This window comes from Peromyscus californicus, unplaced genomic scaffold, assembly GCF_007827085.1.
Source record: "Peromyscus californicus insignis strain IS unplaced genomic scaffold, ASM782708v3 Scaffold_8__1_contigs__length_139910024, whole genome shotgun sequence".
NCBI classification, from domain to species: domain Eukaryota; kingdom Metazoa; phylum Chordata; class Mammalia; order Rodentia; family Cricetidae; genus Peromyscus; species Peromyscus californicus.
Window position 1 is genome coordinate 111,271,716 of NW_026294606.1, and position 19,407 is coordinate 111,291,122.

Consider the following 19,407-nt stretch of genomic DNA (forward strand, 5'->3'; position numbering starts at 1 on the left):
ACAAATAGTCATATACTGTAGATGGATTTTTCTCTGGGTTGCCAGCTCACACATAATGACACAGAGACTTCTTATTAATTATGAAACCTTAGCCTTAGCTGAGGCTTGTCCCACTATCTCATATAGCTTAAATTAATCCATTTATACTACTCTATATTCTGCAATGTGGCATTACCTCATGTCCCTACTGCCTAGCCTGCTTCCTTCAAGTCTTGCTGGCAACTCTGCCTTCTTCCCAGTGTTCACTCTGCCTGGAATTCCTGCCTATACATCCTACCTAGCTATTGGCCACTCAGCTTTTTATTACACCCATCACAGACAGTAATACATCTTCACACAATGTACAAATATCCCACAACAATATATGTAAATGTTTAATCATCTGGTCTCCCTCACTCTCTTTTTAGGTGTGGGTCACTCTTTGGCCACATTTTTATTCCCTTCTACATTTTTCTCTTTTCAGATTCTGTAATTTTTTTTATTAACTGTGAGATTATGAAGTTTTTCACAGCAGTTCATCAATCCTGTAGGTCCTGGATACAAAAAGAACTCATTCATGAAAATAAAATCTATAAAGAATGAAAATTGCTGTTAAAAGGCTGCCCATGGCTCATCATATGTGTGAAATAAGGGATATTAATTGCTTTCAGGAACCAGCACCATGGACTTGTCACCAAGCTCATCAGGACCCAATTACTGTTCTCTTCACCTGTAGCTTTGACTGTGCAGTTCTTTGAAAACCCACACTTCAAATGAAAACATACTAAAACTGTCTATGAATACTTCAGCTTTATTTCTTCCTAATTTCTTCATCTTCTTGTTTTCTCTTCTTCTCTTTGATGGTTTGATTTCTGTCAACCTAACACAAACAGGGGTCATCTGGGAAGAGGGAACATTGCCTCCATCAGAAAGGACTGTAGGTATTGTATTGGTTGAAGTGGAAAGATCCAGCACACTATGGGCAGTGCCACCCCTGGTAGCTAGCTCTAGTCTGTGTAAGAAAGCACGCTGGACAAAGAGTAAACAGCACCCTTCCATAGTGTCTGCTTCAATTCCTGCCTCCCAATTCATGCTGAAAGTTCCCCCCTTGGCTTCCTTGATAACAAACTATAAACTGTAGCCCAACTGAGCCCTTTCCTGCACAAGCTGATTTTGCTCAATGTTTTATTTCAAAAATAAAAATCAAACTAAGACATTCTCATAAATCTAAGAGTTTCTGATTGTGAGAGGGGGAAATATGTTAAAACTACTTACAGTGAATAATAATTGAGGTAAAATCCAATTCAATAGATACCATTCTGAAACAAAAGAAAGAAAAGCATCACTTCCAGATGGTGAATCTTGGAGTATTTTCACAATACATCGTGAGCTCCCTTTTCTTTCTGGGCATATGGCTGTGTGAACTTACTTTCTGTGTATGTCTACTTTCATGATAAAGTTTAATCTGCTTGCACATACTCTTTTTCTGACCCCATATAGTTTTACATTCTTATTTTTGAGCTTTATCTTATCCATGTAGACAATTCCACTCACCAGTAGTACTATCTAAATACACAACTTTATTTTTTTATTTTAATTTCCAGGTGAAAAATCAATTCATCAATGAGACACACAGGTGATTCCTTCTGAATCAGTCAGTGCTTGTCAGTAGTTCAAGTTATAAAAATGTAAGTGAACAGGCCTAGCTTGTTGGCAAATCTTATAGGCACACTAGTATTTTAAGAATGAATGATATAGCCCAGCACTCAGGAGGCAGAGGGAGGCGGATCTTTGTGATTCAAGGCCAGCCCTGGGCTACAGAGGGAGTTCCATGAAAGGCTCCAAAGCAACCCAGAGAAGCTCTGTCTCAAAAAATCAATAGAAAAAAAAAAAGAATACATGATACAGATGAAATATGTGATTAGTGTTGTATATATTATTGCACTGCACTTATACTGTCATGCAATCAATGTACATGTATTCAAATTATCAAAGGCCATATAGATATTTAGAAGTCACGCATTGTGTTTTTATTCAACTACATCTTAATTTATCCTGTTCTTATGACTACGCTTAAATTTTCTTAAAGATTATTAAATAAACAAATAACATACAAAGACACCTCATTATTGGTTGCAAATCATCCCCAGTGCTCTAGGGGAACAAAAATATCTTTTTAAGAAGATTTGTAAGGAAATGAGCATGTTACATACCAAATCAGAGCAAAATCCTATAAAGTGCAATTAAAATTTCCAATGACATTCATGTAATTAGCTTATTAGTCTCCTAAAAATAGCACAATTATGACTAAATGACAATTCCATGTATTACTAAATTACCAAACGTACAAAGCAAACCTAGAAAATGGCTTTAGTAAATAGATGATAACAGTATTATTTGTTGCAAATAACTGAAGAAAATTTGTAATGCAAATATATACATATTCTACTTGATCTTTCATGACTTAAGAAAAGCACACATGAGGAATGACTCCTTTTAAATTTTGTATACCATACTTTACCTATATACAGAAATTAAAGAGTTTATACATTAAAACCAAATTGATTTTCATAAGGAAGATATGAATATAAGGCTTCAAGTTTTATAATAGTTCTGTAATATTTAGTAGGAAAAAGATGGCAATAAATATGCAATTATTTCACTAAATGTATTAAATGAATACACATATACAGAGTTACTTTTTAAAGCATGCCACAATTCCCAATTCATTAAATGAGATGGAACAGAAAATATAGTGTTCTATTCAAGAGCTCTATTAAAATTCTTATTCTCAAATTTATCTGAACCCCATCTCTCTAAGTAATCAACATGATAATTATTTCAAGAATCCAGTTTTTTTTCCGTAATTATCTTTAGAAAGGCTGACGCTTAAAATAAATGGATAGTATCAGACATATAAATGCTTACGGTATATTATTATACTTTAAAATTTTATTCATTGCAATTTTGTACAACCCAGTTGCTTATAATTTGCTGTAATTGCTCCTCAAATAGAGCATTAAGGTTTATGGCTTCATATTTTCCTTGACTAAAAGGCTTTATTACCATAACAATGCATAGAAAATGGAAATATTGATACCCATAACCTCTAAGTAATGTTTGCTTATTATTTAATGTGGAGATGTGCAGCTTAATTTTAAATGAATCAGAAAGTGCCAAGGCATATTTTTTCTCCTTTTAGCATATTGCTTCTGTCCTAAAAATCTTATAATTTAAGAAAAAAATCCATTTTATTATACATTTTGATTACAAAAAGACAGGTGTTTCTCTTAATATCTGAGATAAAGAGAATGATATTCTAATTTAAACCCTGGTTTCTTATTTTTCGACCAACTGATGCCCATTGCATGAGTGTAGAAATTTATAGTCAAGGCTGGATCTATTAGGATCTAGACATAAAAAAGGAAAAAAAATGGTTTTCAGTGCAGAGGGAAATAACCTTTTACAATATTAATAAAGACTCTCTATACTTACTATATATCTTTGACCTATAATGTCGGAAATAAAGATTGCACCCTTAAATCACGCACTTCTAGCTTCATACCAAATTTGTACCATTCGACTTTATCACAAATGTGTCCAGATTTTTACAACATCTGGCACATTCTTAGCAATTAGTTTTGGGCAAGCTGCAGTGCCTCTAGTCTCAATTGCACAATCCATGCACATGCACACATTATGATTAGTAATGATTTATTCACTGATGAAGTCATTCATCTTAGTCTGTTAAAGCCTAGAACTATGAGAGTTGACACTTATGATTTGTGCTGTCGTTTCTTTGATAATATCAAATTCTTTCTAAATATAAGCCAAATAGAGATGAAGACTCAGAAGCAATTGGGATAAGTACTATCTTACAGTGGAACATGCTCAGGAAGCCATTTTTTTTTTGATACCTGTTGGATAAATATAATGAAATTCTGTCAATGATTCCAATTCTTTTTCAAAACAGGTAAGTAAAGTATAGTGTTCAGAATACTTGGAGGGATCTTACAAATTTTAATTAATTAACTTCTATCATTGAATGACTAAACATATCCTTTCATCTCTAGGGAGTGCCATCTATGAATAGATCATAAAGGAATTCACTTTTGATAAATGGTTGCGATTTTTGGAAAAGGCTAAACTGATTTATAGTTCACTATTCCCCATGTGTTGAATTTTCTCATTCTTTTACCCTATCTCGTTTCTATTTGTGCTCAAGTTCTGCAAGGTGGCTTCCATAGCAATTTAGAAATCTTTTGAGCCAACTATGGTTGTTTACATTTATTTTAGTAATGCTACCACCTTGCTATTTGAGTGTCCACACCCTGGGTATTAGGAATTCCTCATAATGCTGAATACAAGAGTAGGCTTGCTTACACATTTAAATAACTTCCTCTTCCTTTGTATTGAAAACAGTAGAGGTTTTATATTTAAATTAGATACATCTACTACAAGCTGACACGGTAAGTATTATCCAGATTGGAAGCTATCGAAAAAAGAACTGCAATCCATGATATTCAATTCTGTGGAGTGGCAGTCTGCTTCAATAAAGGGGATGTTCTGCCTCCACTCTTTCCTGTTCTAGGGAACGCAGATTGGATTTATGATCCTAGAAGCTAATTTAAGTGTGCATCATCAGAATACTTGAACCAAGCATCAGCTATTGAAAAGAAAAAGAAAAGCAAAACCACCACCATGTGTGGAGCTGCTGAAGTCCCGAGTGAATATGTAAGAACAAATGAAGTCCTGAGTGAATATATATTTTTGATATGGAAGAGACCAATCAAGTACTCCAATGCCTTGGTTCCACAACAATAACAAAGCCTTCCCTTGGTCCATGTGTAGCTATGGACAGTGGGAACAAAAAGTGTGCACCAAAGCTTCCTCTCTGTGAATGTATTCTGAGACTACACCCTTACAGCACTCTCCTACTGAGATTAGCTCAATCTGCCTCCTTGATCAGCTGTATACAACAAACCCATCTCCTCATTCAGATATATAAAATAAATACACTACACTTCTCAGCTACAGTTGGTGTGCCTCTATTGGAGTGTACTGCCTATTCAGTGTCTCTGTGTGTCTCTTTTCTTCATTACCCATATACCCAATTAGATCCTTCCTAAACTGTGCAGTTCATGGCAGTTCAGTGTCAGATCCACTCTGACACTGAGGGAGAAATCTCCTGTTACTTCAAGTACTGAAATGTGGGAGTCTCTGTCCATTCTTAAAATAAGAGTATAAAGGACAAGGTATTTCATTGTGATCACTGTGCATACATGTATGTGCATACATTGAACATATTTAGCATTGAAGAATTGAATTTATTAAATTTTATTATATGATAAATACTAATTGATAGATTAATACTGGATTTTAAATCAATTCTTTCAATGCTACATCTCTTAAATATACATGTAACTATTTTTAGAGACATAACCAAATATCTTTAAGACAGATAAAATTTACATGGTACAGATAATTAAATCAATATTCTTTTGTTACTGGGATGTTTTTGAATATTTATAGCATTTCTTCATTCTGCCTCACTTAAATATCAACACAATCTGTTTTTAAATGATGGGAACAAAGACAGTAATTTATGTAATCACTGTTCTCTTTTGGTTTTCATTTATGATATCAGATTTGTCTGATTAAAGAAGAATAACATTTTGTTAGTTTGAAATTTCTTTGAGATCAATTTGTGTAAAGCCAAAAGAAGGACATTTGTAGAACTATTTTTAGAATCCTATTGATCAAACATCATTAACAAATATACATTCCTGAAAATTGCATAGAGATGACAATTGATTCATTGAGCCATTATAGAGTTAGGTGCCAGGAGCTTTTTCTTACCTCATGCAAAATGATACCCCCCTCTTCATTTCACCCTTTTTTCTGTTGACATTGTCATTTCCTTCTCATATCCATAAATAAATTCTTAATTATCTCCTTCTTTTGTTTTATATGTGTAATCTGAACATTTTATCTTAAATGTAACATGCTGGGGATGTCTTTCTGTATGCTGTGAATATGCTGCTCTGATCGACTGATAAATAAAATGCTGATTTGCCAGTAGCCCAGCAGGAATTATAATATAGGTGGGATAAGCAGAGAGAATTCTGGGAAGTGGAAGGCTAAGTCAGGAGATGCTGCCAGCCGCCGCCACCTCCATGAGAAGTAAGATGTAAAGATATGGAGTAAGCCATGAGCCACGTGGCAAGATATACATTTATAGAAATGGGTTAATTTAAGACATAAGAATTAGATAGCAAGAAGCCTGCCATGGCCAAACAGTTTAGAAGTAATATAAGTCTCTGTGTGTTTACTTGGGTCTGAGTGGCTGCAGGCCTGAGCGGGACTGGAAAAAACTCCAGCTATAGTGACATATCTTTTGCTGGTAAGTTTTTCAACTTCACATAAACTAGACTTATCTGGGAAGACAAAACATCGTTTATAGAATTGGCTCAACCAGATTGGATTTTGAGTATTGTAAGTAATATCTCTATGTGTGAGACTGTGAGTAATGTTTGTGGGACATTTTCTTAATTAATGACAGGTATAAAAGGGCCCAGCCAACTGTGGGTGGTGCTCCCATTGGGAAGGAGATCCTGGACTATATAAGAAAGCAGGATGAGTGAGCCATGTTCAGCAAGGTAGGAAGAAATGGTCCTGTCTGCTCCTGCTCTTCCTTCTGCTTGACTTCGTGTCCTGACTTTACTCAATGATAGACTGATTGGGGAGGTCAAGTTACTAAACCCTTTCCTCCCAAGTTGGTTTTGTTCATGGTATTTTGGCACAGCAGCTAAAACCTAATTAAGAAATACTTATATATCCCAGTGCAACATGATTTCATTAAAAGTCTTGCTAATTCTCAACAATATTGCTTTCCCTGACTTATCCATTTAGATTATTCATAAAGACAGTGATCAACTTTTGAGGCATATAGGCTAATAAAAAATGTGATGCAAAATAGTCTTGCAAATAATGTGTTTAAATGACCTCTTCTTGTGAGCTTAATGGCTTTTATAACATATCGCACTTTTATAACTTGATTTGATTACCATGGTTTGACTAGTACTGTTCTTAGTATTACCAGTGAATATAGAAACTCTTCAAAGAGCAGTTGGCAATATTTTCTGTCAAAACTCAATTATAGCTCTTTTACCTTATGCCCTACATATCATAAAATAATTTACTTCATCACTAAGAATGTTGATTAGTTCCAAATCTACACTCTTGCATTGGTTCCTATAGATTAGGAACTACAGAGGGGGGGTATCTCTGATAAAAGTATAGCTTGACTGTTTTTAAATTCATATTGCTTCAAGACTTTCATTTCTCACCTTTAATTGTTCATTTGGATTATGGACAAATGAGTTTCTCTCTAATTTAATGACTTCATCTCTTTACTTTTTTCCCCTAAACTTGATGTAAGCTATTTGTAGAGACCTTGTTGTATAATTTAATCTTTACTTTTTATCTGTAAGAAGACTATATAAAGCCGGGTGGTGGTGGTGCACGCCTTTAATCCCAGCACTCGGGAGGCAGAGGCAGGTGGATCTTTGTGAGTTCGAGGCCAGCCTGGTCTATAGAGTGAGATCCAGGAAAGGCACAAAGCTACACAGAGAAACCCTGTCTCGAAAAAAAAAAAAAAAAACTGAAAAACAAAGACTATATAAATTGCTAGTTTTCCTTAGACATTGTCAGTCCTAGATTATTCCATAATATTTATCACTATTGTTGCTAACTTTATCACACAATTTTGATCCATGGTAGATGATGGGGGAAGAGAGCACATACCAGTTGCAACCTGAAACTGAGATTGAGTAATAATGACTGACTTCTATCTTATGAATGCCAAGAGTTTTAAAAGTAGCATCCAGTTATATTTCCAGACACTGCTAATTGTAATTATGGATATCCAAGGAATGTTCCTAAACTGAAAATGCAACATTGAAATTCAAGCCATTGGGAAATCTCAAGGACAAAAACCAATGTAAAAGAAAAATAGTCTTATGAAAACTAAGATGGATCAGTGGTAAAGGAACATACTGGCAAGCTTGGCAAGCAGAGTTCAATTAACCAGCAAGATGAGAACTAACCCATACATTTGTCCTCTGATCTCTATATTCAAACCACAGAATTGAAAAAGATATATTATACATGCATATATATATATATGCATATATATATATATATGAGAGAGAGAGAGAGAGAGAGAGAGAGAGAGAGAGAGAGAGAGAGAGAGAGAGAGAGAATTAAGGGTAAGGTTGTAACAAAGAGCCATACTAGAAAGGTAGGACTGCTGACCAAGTTCAAGGTCATAAGATTAATGTGGTAAGAGTTTCTTCAGTCAGTTTAGCATAGAGGAATAATATATTCTATGCTTTAGGAAAAAAAAGAATTGAGAATTTATTTCTTCTCTTTTTTTTTGCCTATCCTACTAAGGATTTAAAATATAATTACTGTTAAAAAGAACACATGCATTAAGAGCCAAAAACTCCAGTATGCAAAGTAGGATCTCAATAAAATCCATTCAAGAGGAACCACTAATGCCCCTAGAGGAGCAATGTCATCATGATAAAGTCTTTGATTTAGATTGTTTCCAAATACTTCTCTCACATGTTTTAGTGGATTACCATCACTTGTAGCAACACAGAGCTAATTCCACTCATTTTCTATTGTTTGATTTTCTGATATATGGACAATAGAGAAAAGAAGATGGTTGACCACTAAAACAAAGCAGTCTGGTGAGCTTCTGCCATAGGAGGAGCCATTCTCCTGCTAGGAAAGGTTGTCTGGAATTTATTTCCATAGGAAGTGTATCATATGCACATCTTCAGAGGATCTATTGAAAACATGCATAATGGTCTAACTTGATTTTTTTCTTCTATTTGTGATTGTTCACATTTATAAATCACAGTTGAAAGGATCTTTTATCCTTGTTTCATACAGCAATGAATATATTGTCAATAGGACATAAAAATTCTTGCAACTCCTTCCCTTTCCATTCTTCTGTCATGCAATTCATGTCAACATAGTCAGTGAACGAGACAAGTTAGACATACTACATCAGGAGACAAATTCTCCAGGGCTGTTTATAGCCTTAGGGCAAGGCGTTCGATATCCTGACAGGTGCCTTTCTTACACTAGACTTTTCCTGTGTGTCAGTCTCTTTAGCCACTCAGGAGCAGAGAGGCAGTGGCTCAGATTGATTTTTGGACTGTTATCAATGTAAATAACAATGAACTCTTATGTCAGCTGCTAGGAAAAAAACATAAATGTAGAATTTCTATGCTTCAAAACTGAATGAATATATGCCTTTGGGAAGAATGATGCCACTGCCCTAAATATCACAGTCAAATTAATATTTTTACAATCTCATTACAATCATTTAGGTATGAATGAGACAGATTTCTAATTTAAGGCCACAGTTTACCTCTAATAGATAGTTTCTTTAGAATTTAGTTTGGAGTGAATTAAAGGCACCACCTGACACAAATCTATCTCCAACTATGACACCACAGAACTTTGTGTGTGTACACACACACACACACACACACACACACACACACACACACATTATGTGTGTGTGCATCTATATATTATGTTTTTGTCTATTTTAGCAAGGTTAGTAAAGTTCAAGACTAATACACCTGTAACAGATTAGCATGGGAAAATTTTAGAAATTTATTTAAATAAAATTTTGTGTGGCACTAGGAACTTCCAAAACCAAGACCCATAGATTCATACAAATTAGACAGCCTTGGACAACCATTTAGAAAAATGATTGGTCACAAAGGTGAAATAACCTAATCACAACAAACTGGGAGTAACTTGGTAAATTTTGTTTGTTCAGATATTTTTGTATGTGTGTGTGTGTGTTCTTTTTTTTAATAGTATTTTTAATTTATAATTAACTTAATTTTACATATTAGTCACGAATTCCCTTGTCCTCCCCTCTCCCTCCCCCCCCCCCCCCCCCCCCCCCCCCCCCCCCCCGCCTTTTCCCCCAACCCACCCCCCATTCCCACTTCCTCCAAGGCAACGTCTCCCCTGGGGAGTCAGCCCAGCCTGGTAGACTCAGTCTAGGCAGGTCCAGTCCCCTCCTCCCTACACCAAGGCTGAGCAAAGTGTCCTAGCATAGGCCCCAGGCTTCAAAACCCAGCCCATGCACCAAGGACAGGTCCCAGCTCCATTGCCTGGGGGCCTCCTAAATAGTTCAAGCTAATCAACTGTCTCACTTATCCAGAGGGCCTGGTCCAGTTCCATGGGGATTCCTCTGCCATTGTTCACAGTTCGTGCGTTTCCACTAGTTTGGCTATTTGTTCCTGTGCTTTTTCCAGTCATGGTCCCAATATCTCTCGCTCAGATATTTTTGACCTTTGACCATAGGAAATGTCCCTTCTACCATGGTGTTCTAAGGACCCACTTGTAGGGGAGTAAGAAAACAAGTGTCTGGATGGAACAATAATGACAAATCAGATGACCTTTGTCCTTCCCAGGTATTCTACATTATCGTTATGCAACATTTTTTTATATCATTCAAATATTTTCAGTGATTGTCTCTTTGTACATATCATATAATTTCTTACCCAATCCTTCCAAATGTTTGCCCAAGCTCCAGTCTCCAAAATTAGAAAAAGAAAGGGAAAGTACAAACACTTTGAAGATGCCTTTTTTGATCATGAATATAACACTTAAATTTCATGTTTCTTTAGTTGTATCAACATGTATAACATACTAAACATTTTTATTTTACATGGCTAATATATTTCTTTTTTATTATTGAGAAAGTAAGTAAAGTAACAAAATTAAAGATGAGACCATATGATCATAAGTTGAAGAACCTTCACCAGCATTCTCTGGACCATAGACCAGAGAGTGACTCAAAACAGTCTCATTTACCACCACCTACCCCAAACACACCTTTTCTTTTCTCATTTTTTTGGATATATAATGCTCTCCTTAGACTCGGATATTTAAAAACATGGTCCCACACTGGTAGCACTAATATGTGAGTTTGTGTAACCATTAGGAAATCCAAACTCCTGGGCAAAATGAGTATATAGAAAATGGCCTATGTATGCTTTTTTTCTGGTCATGCTTTGGGCCCCAGCTCTCTTTACTTCCTGGTGGGTGCCATGTAACAAGACTTAGCATCACATTTCAACCACTGTGAAACCTGCCGTGCATTCCCAAGTGGGATGGACTATATCCCACATGAGCCAATACAAATCTCTCTCTACCTTCTTTATGCCATAATCTGCTAACCTAATGAAAATGGTAACTAATGCAGTAAATTGTTACTGAAAAATGGGTCCATTGCTGAGATAAACCTGACATTCCTGTTTTATATGACCTTGGAGCTGGTTTCCAGGAAGACATTTTCAGTTTAAAGTGAGATAATTAATGAAAAAGTGCTTCTGAAAATAAGGGGTATATTAATTATATTCATAAATAACGAACAGGAAAAGAATAGACTTTACGAATGATAACTAACTGTAAATCTAAAATTGGAATTCTATTCAATTCTACTAATTCACTTTATATCAAAAGACTAGCATTTAATGTTTTTTAGTTGCCTTCATTTATGATATAAATAATTACAAGTCTTGGTTATATATGGAGTACTAACTTGGGACCAAGCTACAATGAATACCAAGGCATAGAATTCTTAAACTCAGGGAACTTATAATTGAAAGGAGAGCACATGTTCAAATAACAATGATGAAATTAGCAGTAATTATACTTTGAATGAAAGGTAATATATGCATGTGTAAAAATGGCATATATAAAATCATAGTGTTATGTAGGAAGTTACACTCTCCCAAAGCTATAACATTTAAGAAGGGAAAATGAGAGCTAAGAAGGAAGTAACAATACAAAGTGGTAAAAGATCAGAAAAAAAGCAAATTGCAAATAGAGCAGGCAGCATGCACTAAGAGGTTGGAATGAAAAGATGAATGAGATGCTGAAGGATTTTGTAGCACTAATTTAGCTGTTCTAGCCTTGGATTCCTAGTTAATAGGACACAAATAAGAATGTAAGTTCTAACTTGTTCACAGAAACTTAGTACAATAAATGGTTTGTAAACATTGAAATGCTACACAAATAATTATTATTCTGCTTACTTAATATAAGTAATAAAGCTCCTACTAGTTCATGCATGTTTTGCCAACCTTCTACTTAGTCTTTTGATCATTGTCTACAGTTCCATGTCCTGTATTTAATAGAATGGAAAATAAATATCCAAGGCTGAGAAACAAAGTAATAGAATCTTACCCTCCCAAAACATACACAGATGCCCTATTACTAGAGTTATCTGAAAAGAATCAGTCTCTAAGCCTTAAGCAATTCTGAATTTCTTGATTATTTGAAGAGGGTTGGTCCCAGGAATATAATTAAGAATATCAGGACCAGATTCCTTGTATCTATTTGTAGCTGTCCTGTCCCTATTTGATGAAGCACAATCAGATAATGGTGTGATTTCATCCCATAAACCACACTTTTACTACTTTGAAGAATGTATTTTGTCACTAATGAGTACTATCTATGTTTGTTGGTCACATATAGACATGCAACATGTGCCAAAGACCTTTATTTCACAGACAGTAAGTACCAGCTTTTAAATTTAACAAAATCTGTGGTGATATATTGTGGACCCTAAAAAAATTTGCCTAAAGATCAGAGAACAGAACAAGCCACTAGATTAAACATAGATGCCAGGCAGTGGTGGCACACACATTTAATCCTAGCACTTGGGAGTCAGAGATCCATCTGACTCTCTGTGAGTTCAAAGCCACCCTGGACTACATGAGATTGATTTAGTCTAGGAAAGAAACAGAGCCAGTGGTGGCACACACCTTTAATCCCAGTACTTGGGAGTCACATGCTTTTGTTTGGGAAGTCACATGCCTTTAATCCCAGCATTAAGAAGAAAGTGATATGGCTGGGCAGAGATAGGTATATAAGACATAAAGAGACAGGAACTAAAGGCTTTTTTGACTGGAGAGCTTTCAGCTGAGGACTCAGAGGCATTCATTCAGTCAGAGGATTCATGGAGTTGGAGAGGCGAGATGTGGCAGTGGCTTGTTCCTTTGTCTCTCTGATCTTTCAGCAGTTACCCCAACATTAGGTTCCCGTTTTTTTTTTTTTAATTAAAAGACCTTTCAGCAATTTGAGTTACAAAAATCAGACAAATAGAAATCCCTAGCAAGCTGCAGAATTCAATTTAAAATTAAGCCTTGTATTCTAAGCAAATTTTAAGGTATGGCTTCTTATGAAGGATCAATAATTTGGAGTACCATCTACACAGAAGGCTAAGTGTTAGCCACTTCCATAGTATATCATTTAAAATATTCAAGTACCACCCTATTATACTACCAATGGTATTCTTTACAACACTAGAAAGTGAGATTCTAAATAATTATATATACACAGAAAAAATATTAAACTACTTGCCACCTTGAGTAACATGATAAAGAAGGACAAATTGCACTGACTCAAAATGTAGCACAAAGCTACACAATGCGAACAATTTATGATTGATGTATAAACAGATGAACAGAAAAATCGAAGCTAATAGACAGATTAGAAGTAAACGCATGTGTCAGCCAACTGATTTCAACAATAGCAGGCCATGGAGAAAGCATAATGTCATGCTCATCTTGTTTATCAACTTGAGTGAACCCTGAATCAACTAATGGCAAGACAGACCCATGGTTGACAGACCCATGAAGGATTTTCTTGGTCAGGTTACTTAAAAAATGGGAAGGCCATTATAAATGTGGGAAGAAGCTCCCAGTGGCAGTCCAGATAAAAGGAAATTTGAAGAAGGAAAAAAATCTAAGGATGTGTGTGTGTGTGTGTGTGTGTGTGTGTGTGTGTGTGTGTGTGTGACTTGCTGCAAAATTCATCTATGCTGGTGCTACTGTATCCCTTCCTAACATCAGAATCCACCTTCTTTGGGCTGCAGATGCTGAGGCATCCAGCCTCAGGAACTGAGCAGCTCTCAGATTCTCAGCCACGCCTATGTGAAAAGAGCCACTTTCCAACCATCTAGATCATATTATGTAAGCCAGTCTAATAAGTCATATTTTAATATATATAACTTTCAAGACCCCTTACTCGTGTAGATTATTCTTTCAGTATTTCACTCTAAAAGTTGTATATCTAATGCAGAAAAACAAAACTGGACACCTGTCTCTCATCAGTTACAAAATGGTGGAAAGACTTAAATGCAATACGTAAAAATACAAAATTTCTAGACAAAAAAAAATCAAGGAAAAGATTCAAGACAGAGATATAAGCAAGGAATCATATGGAAGAAGATGCTAAAAAGAAGAAGATGCTAAAAACCAGGAAACAAAAGTAAATATACACGAGTGATAGCACAGTAAAGTAAAAATCTCTGTACAGAAAAAAGAAATCATGAAACAAAGCAAATAATCCTACAGAATGAGTGAAAATACTTATAAATTATATATTGGACAGGGTTGATACATAGAATATATCAATAATTAAATATTTTCCCATGTAAACCAAATAATATCATTTAAAAATGGGTAGTATACTGGCTAGATTTATATTAACTTAACACAATTTTAGTCATTAGAGAAGAGGGAGCTTCAGTTGAGAAAATTCTCCATATGAATCGACTTTAGCAAGCCTGTATGATATTTCATAATTAATGATTTATGGGGAGGAGGACTGCTCATTATGTGTGTATGTGTGGTGCCAGTCCTGGGATGGTGGTCCTGATTCTAAAAGAAAACAGACAAATAAGTCATGGTAAGCAAGCCAGTAAGCTTTATACCTCCATGGCCTCCATATCAGTTCCTGCCTCCAGGGTCCAGTCCTGCTTGAGGTCTGGTTCTGACTTTCTCTGATTATGAACAGTGATATGGACGTATAAGGGAAATAAATTCTTCCTTCCCCATCTTGTTTTGGCCATGGTGTGTCATCTCAGCAAAAGAAACCCCAACTGAGGCAGGCAGTGTACCCAAATAGATATTTCTCAAAAGAAGGCACATTAATAGTTAACAGATATGTGAAAGACACAATCAATAATGCTAGTAATCAGAGAAGTACGAATCAAACCGTAATGATGACATATCACCTCACTCTAGTAGAGCTGCTGCTATCCTAAAGAGTGAAAATATCAATTGTTGGCGATTCTATGGAGAAAGAAGAAGCCTTCTATACCACCAGTAGAGATGTAAATTCGGTCCAGTTTTAGAAAACAATATAGCGGTTTTGTAAAATATTATAATTGGAACTAATACATGATCTAGCAATATATGGAATATGGAATATGTCCACAGGGAATCAAATCAGCATATTAAACAGATATTTGTACTCACATTTTTATGGCAGTGTAGCTAGAGTTTTCCTGCCTTGCCCAGTCAGGACAAATCTTTGTCACCCGCCAGTCCCACAGCCGCTCAGACCCAACCAAGTAAACACAGAGATTTATATTGGTTACAAACTGTATGGCCGTGGCAGGCTTCTTGCTAACTGTTCTTACAGCTTAAATTAATCCATTTCCATATATCTATACCTTGCTACATGGCTGGGCTTACCGGCATCTTCACATGCGGCTTGTCATGGTGGCGGCTGGCAGTGTCTCCCTCACCCAGCTTCCTGTTCTCTCAGTTCTCCTCTCTGTTAGTCCCACCTATACTTCCTGCCTGGCCACTGGCCAATCAGTGATTTATTTATTGACCAATCAGCAACACATTTGACATACAGACCATCCCACAGCATGGGAGTGCTATTGAGAATAGTCAAACCACAGAAAGAAACTCTGTCATTTGAGACAGCATAGAAGGAACTGTGAAATATCTTGATAAGGAAAACAAGCCAACAAGAAGTGTAAGTACAACATAGTCTCACCCATGTGTGGAGTCTAGAACCTGTTCATCTAATAAAAGTTGATATTAGCATCCTGAGTGAGATAACCCAGACCCAGAAAGACAAGCATGGTATGTAGTCAATCATAAGTTGATAAGAACTGTAAAGTATTTGATAATCATGCTACAATCTACAGACCCAGAGAGGTTAGATAACAAGGAGTGCCCAAGTTGGGTCACAAGGATTTCCCTGGGAAGGAAAAATTGAAGAGATCTATGGTGATATTTTATTTGTGCTGAAATGTGATTTTATTTGTATGTTAATAAAGTTGCCTGGAGATCAGAAGTCACAGGGAGCCATAAGCGGGAGTCAGACAGTGGTAGCACATGGCCTTAATCCAATCACATGGCAAGCAGAGTCTCTGTGGTCAAGGACACATCCAAAGCAAGGTGACCTGAACTTTTAATCCCAGCACCAACCATAGAGACCTGGAGGTCTGTATAGGCAGGCGGTGATGAGGAAATCATGTGGTGGGGTTTAGAGCCAATGAGAAGGGAGAACATAAAGGCAATAAAAAGACAGGACACAGGAAGAAGATCTCTCTTTCAGGGGAAGGATGGCAGTAAGTGGTACGATAAGGTAGTCTTAGCTCTTGGATACTGCTCTGATCTCTGGGCTTTTAACTCTGCATTTGGCTCTGTGTTTCTTATTTAATAAGACTGTTTAGAATTTCATTTACAGAGATCTCCTGGGTAGACTTAGTGGCAGGTGGGAATGGGAACTTGAGGGATCAAGTTGGGGTGTGGCTGGAAGGTGAGGGTACTGAAAGAGATGACTGGAAAGGGAAGGTTTTGGGGGGCCAAGTAGAAAACTGTGTATGGGAAAATCCCAGGAATCTACAAGGATTACCCCAGCTAAGACTCCTAGCAATAGTGGATACATAGCCTAAACTAGCCATCTCCTATAATCAGATTAGTGACTATCCCAATTGTGATCAGAGAGTCTTCATCTAGTAACTGATGGAAACAGATGCAAAGACCCATAGCAAAACAATAGCCTGAACTCAGGGAATCCTAATGAAGAGAGGAAGAAGGGATTGTAGGAGCAAGGGGGGGTCAAGAACATCACAAGAAAACCCACAGAAACAACTAACCAGGCTCATAGGAAACAGGGAGTTAGCATGGGACCAGCCTAGGCCCTCTACATATATGTGACAGTTATATAGATTTGTCTGCTTGTGGGAATCCTTACAATGGGAGCAGGGGCTGTCCCTAACACTTTTCCTGGCCCTTGGGAACCTATTCCTCATACTGGATTGCCTTGCCCAGCCTTAATACAGGGGGAGGCAGTGCTTAGTCTTATGGCAGCTTGATATGCCATGCCTTGCTGATACCCATGGAAGGCCTGCCCCTTTTTTAACAAAAACAGAGGAATAGATGGGGGTATATGTAAAGGGGAGGTAGGGGATATTGGGGAAGAGGAGAGAGGGGAAACTGTGCTCAGGGTATATATTGTGTACCCTAATAAACTTATGTGGGGATCAGAGGACAAAGCTAGCCACTAGATTAGACATAGAGGCCAGACAGTGGCAGCACATACCTTTAATCCCAGCACATGAGTGCTCATGTCTTTGCTTGGGAAGCACATATGCTTTTAATGCCAGGAAGTGACATGGCTGGGTGGAGAATGGCATATAAGGCTTGAGGAGACAGGAACTAAGCAGCAGTTCAATTGAGACCCTTGGAGTGAGGACTCAGGCTTTCAGTCTGGGGATTCATGGAAACAGAATTAGCTAAGGAGTTGGCAAGGTGAAGTTGGCTGTGGCTTGTTCTGTTTCTCTGATCTTTCAGTTTTCACCGCAATATCTGGCTTCAGTTTTGTTTTTTTTTTTAATTATAAAACATTTTAAGATTGGTGTTACATCTGGCAACCCAATGTTTGTGGCATGAATTCACAAAAAAGCCCCATGCCTGTGGCCATGCAGTCCCTAGCTCTGGTCAGAGCTGCATGTGGCATGCAGGTAAGATTTGCTGAAGGAGGCAGAGGAAGGAGGATCCCAAGTTCAAGGTCAGCCTGGGAGGCTTGCCAAGAAGAAGCTGCAGTCAGGGCTAGCCCAGGCCACAAACGGTGGCAGTGGGACCATGGAGATGGTAGTGGCTGCTGCTACTAGTTGCTAGCTGCTTCTCATTGTGTTGGTGGTAGCAGTGATGCTGCTACCAGGGAGGAAGGATTTACAGCTGCTTGTTCAGAGAACAATTGCCAGGACTGTTGTGTTATAAGAAAGCATTGGTGAATGTCGGTTTGGATAAGTTTGGTGAGGCAAGTGGCAGGGAGAAGAAACTGCTGTGAAGATATTCTTTTCTAGGAAAGAATGTTCATGGTTCCGAGAAGCATAGATTTATCAGACTGTAATGTTACGCCATGAAAACATCCTATGATTATAGCAGCAGACAACAAAGACAATGGCACATGAGCTCAGCTATGGCTGGTGTCAGATTACCAGGAGCATGGATCCCTTTTTGATGACTTGAATAGATACACTGTTACAGTGGAAGGAGTGATCACACTCGCTCTGTCCACAGCAAGCGGTCTTGCCCATCTTCACATGGAGATTGTTGGTACCCAAGGAAAGCCAGTTATTGCTCACAGAGATTTGAAATCAAAGAATATCCTGGTGAAGAAGAATAGAACCTGCTGTATTGCAAGCTTAGGACTAGCTGTGAGACATGATTCTGACATAGAAACTATTGCTACTGCTCCAAACCACAGAGTAGACAGACACTAACAGTTTTCTTCAGTGATCTATGGCCACACCTAACAGTGACTTTGAAGTCTCCAAAAAGATGATGCAATCCCACAGTGATAATTGACAATTCCATCAGGATGATTATAATACCACTAAGCTCACAAAGACCACCCAAAGATCAGATTTGGTCTACAAACTGTTCAAGACAATTTCAAGATGGCTAGATGAGATGACCCAGCCTCACAGACTACTCAAGCAAGGACTTGAGACAAGCCCTGTACTTTTGAATTATGCAGAGACTAGACAACAAATGATACAGCTACCTCTCCCAGGACTTGACAATTAGCCCAAAATTTTTCTTTTCAGTATCCCCTAAAGATGCCTTCACCCCGCCAGACAGCAGAAAGCAATTTTAAGAACATGATGCACACATTCCCAAGAGGTGGGGCAGGTGGTGTTTGGTAATTCAATGGGTTATGGATAACTATTATTGTTTAAGATGGTTGGTTACAAGTTGTTAGTTGTTAATGATCAGGAAAAATGCTAAGCAAAGGAAATTAGAATCGGGGTTCTTGAAAAAAAAGAAAAGAAAAGAAAAAAAAGAAGATATAAATAAGACGTTGATTATTGAATCTACTCTGAAGAGAAAAAAAAGAGAATATAAATATAAGATAAAAGGTAGATTATTGAATCTGTTCTTAAAAAAGATATAGAAATGATAGAATAGTTGTTAATTGATATTGGTCAGGAAAAAAAGCTAAACAAGGAGATTAGATTCAGGGTTCTTGTTTCAAAAAAAAAAGAAAAAGAAAAAAGAGGAT

The 19,407-nt window shown here is 37.1% G+C and overlaps 1 pseudogene; it reads left to right on the forward strand.

Moving 5' to 3' along the window:
- Positions 1-18,625, forward strand: part of LOC128104579 (TGF-beta receptor type-1-like) — a 29,304-nt pseudogene extending 10,679 nt beyond the window's left edge.
- The last annotated feature ends 782 nt before the right edge of the window (positions 18,626-19,407 follow it).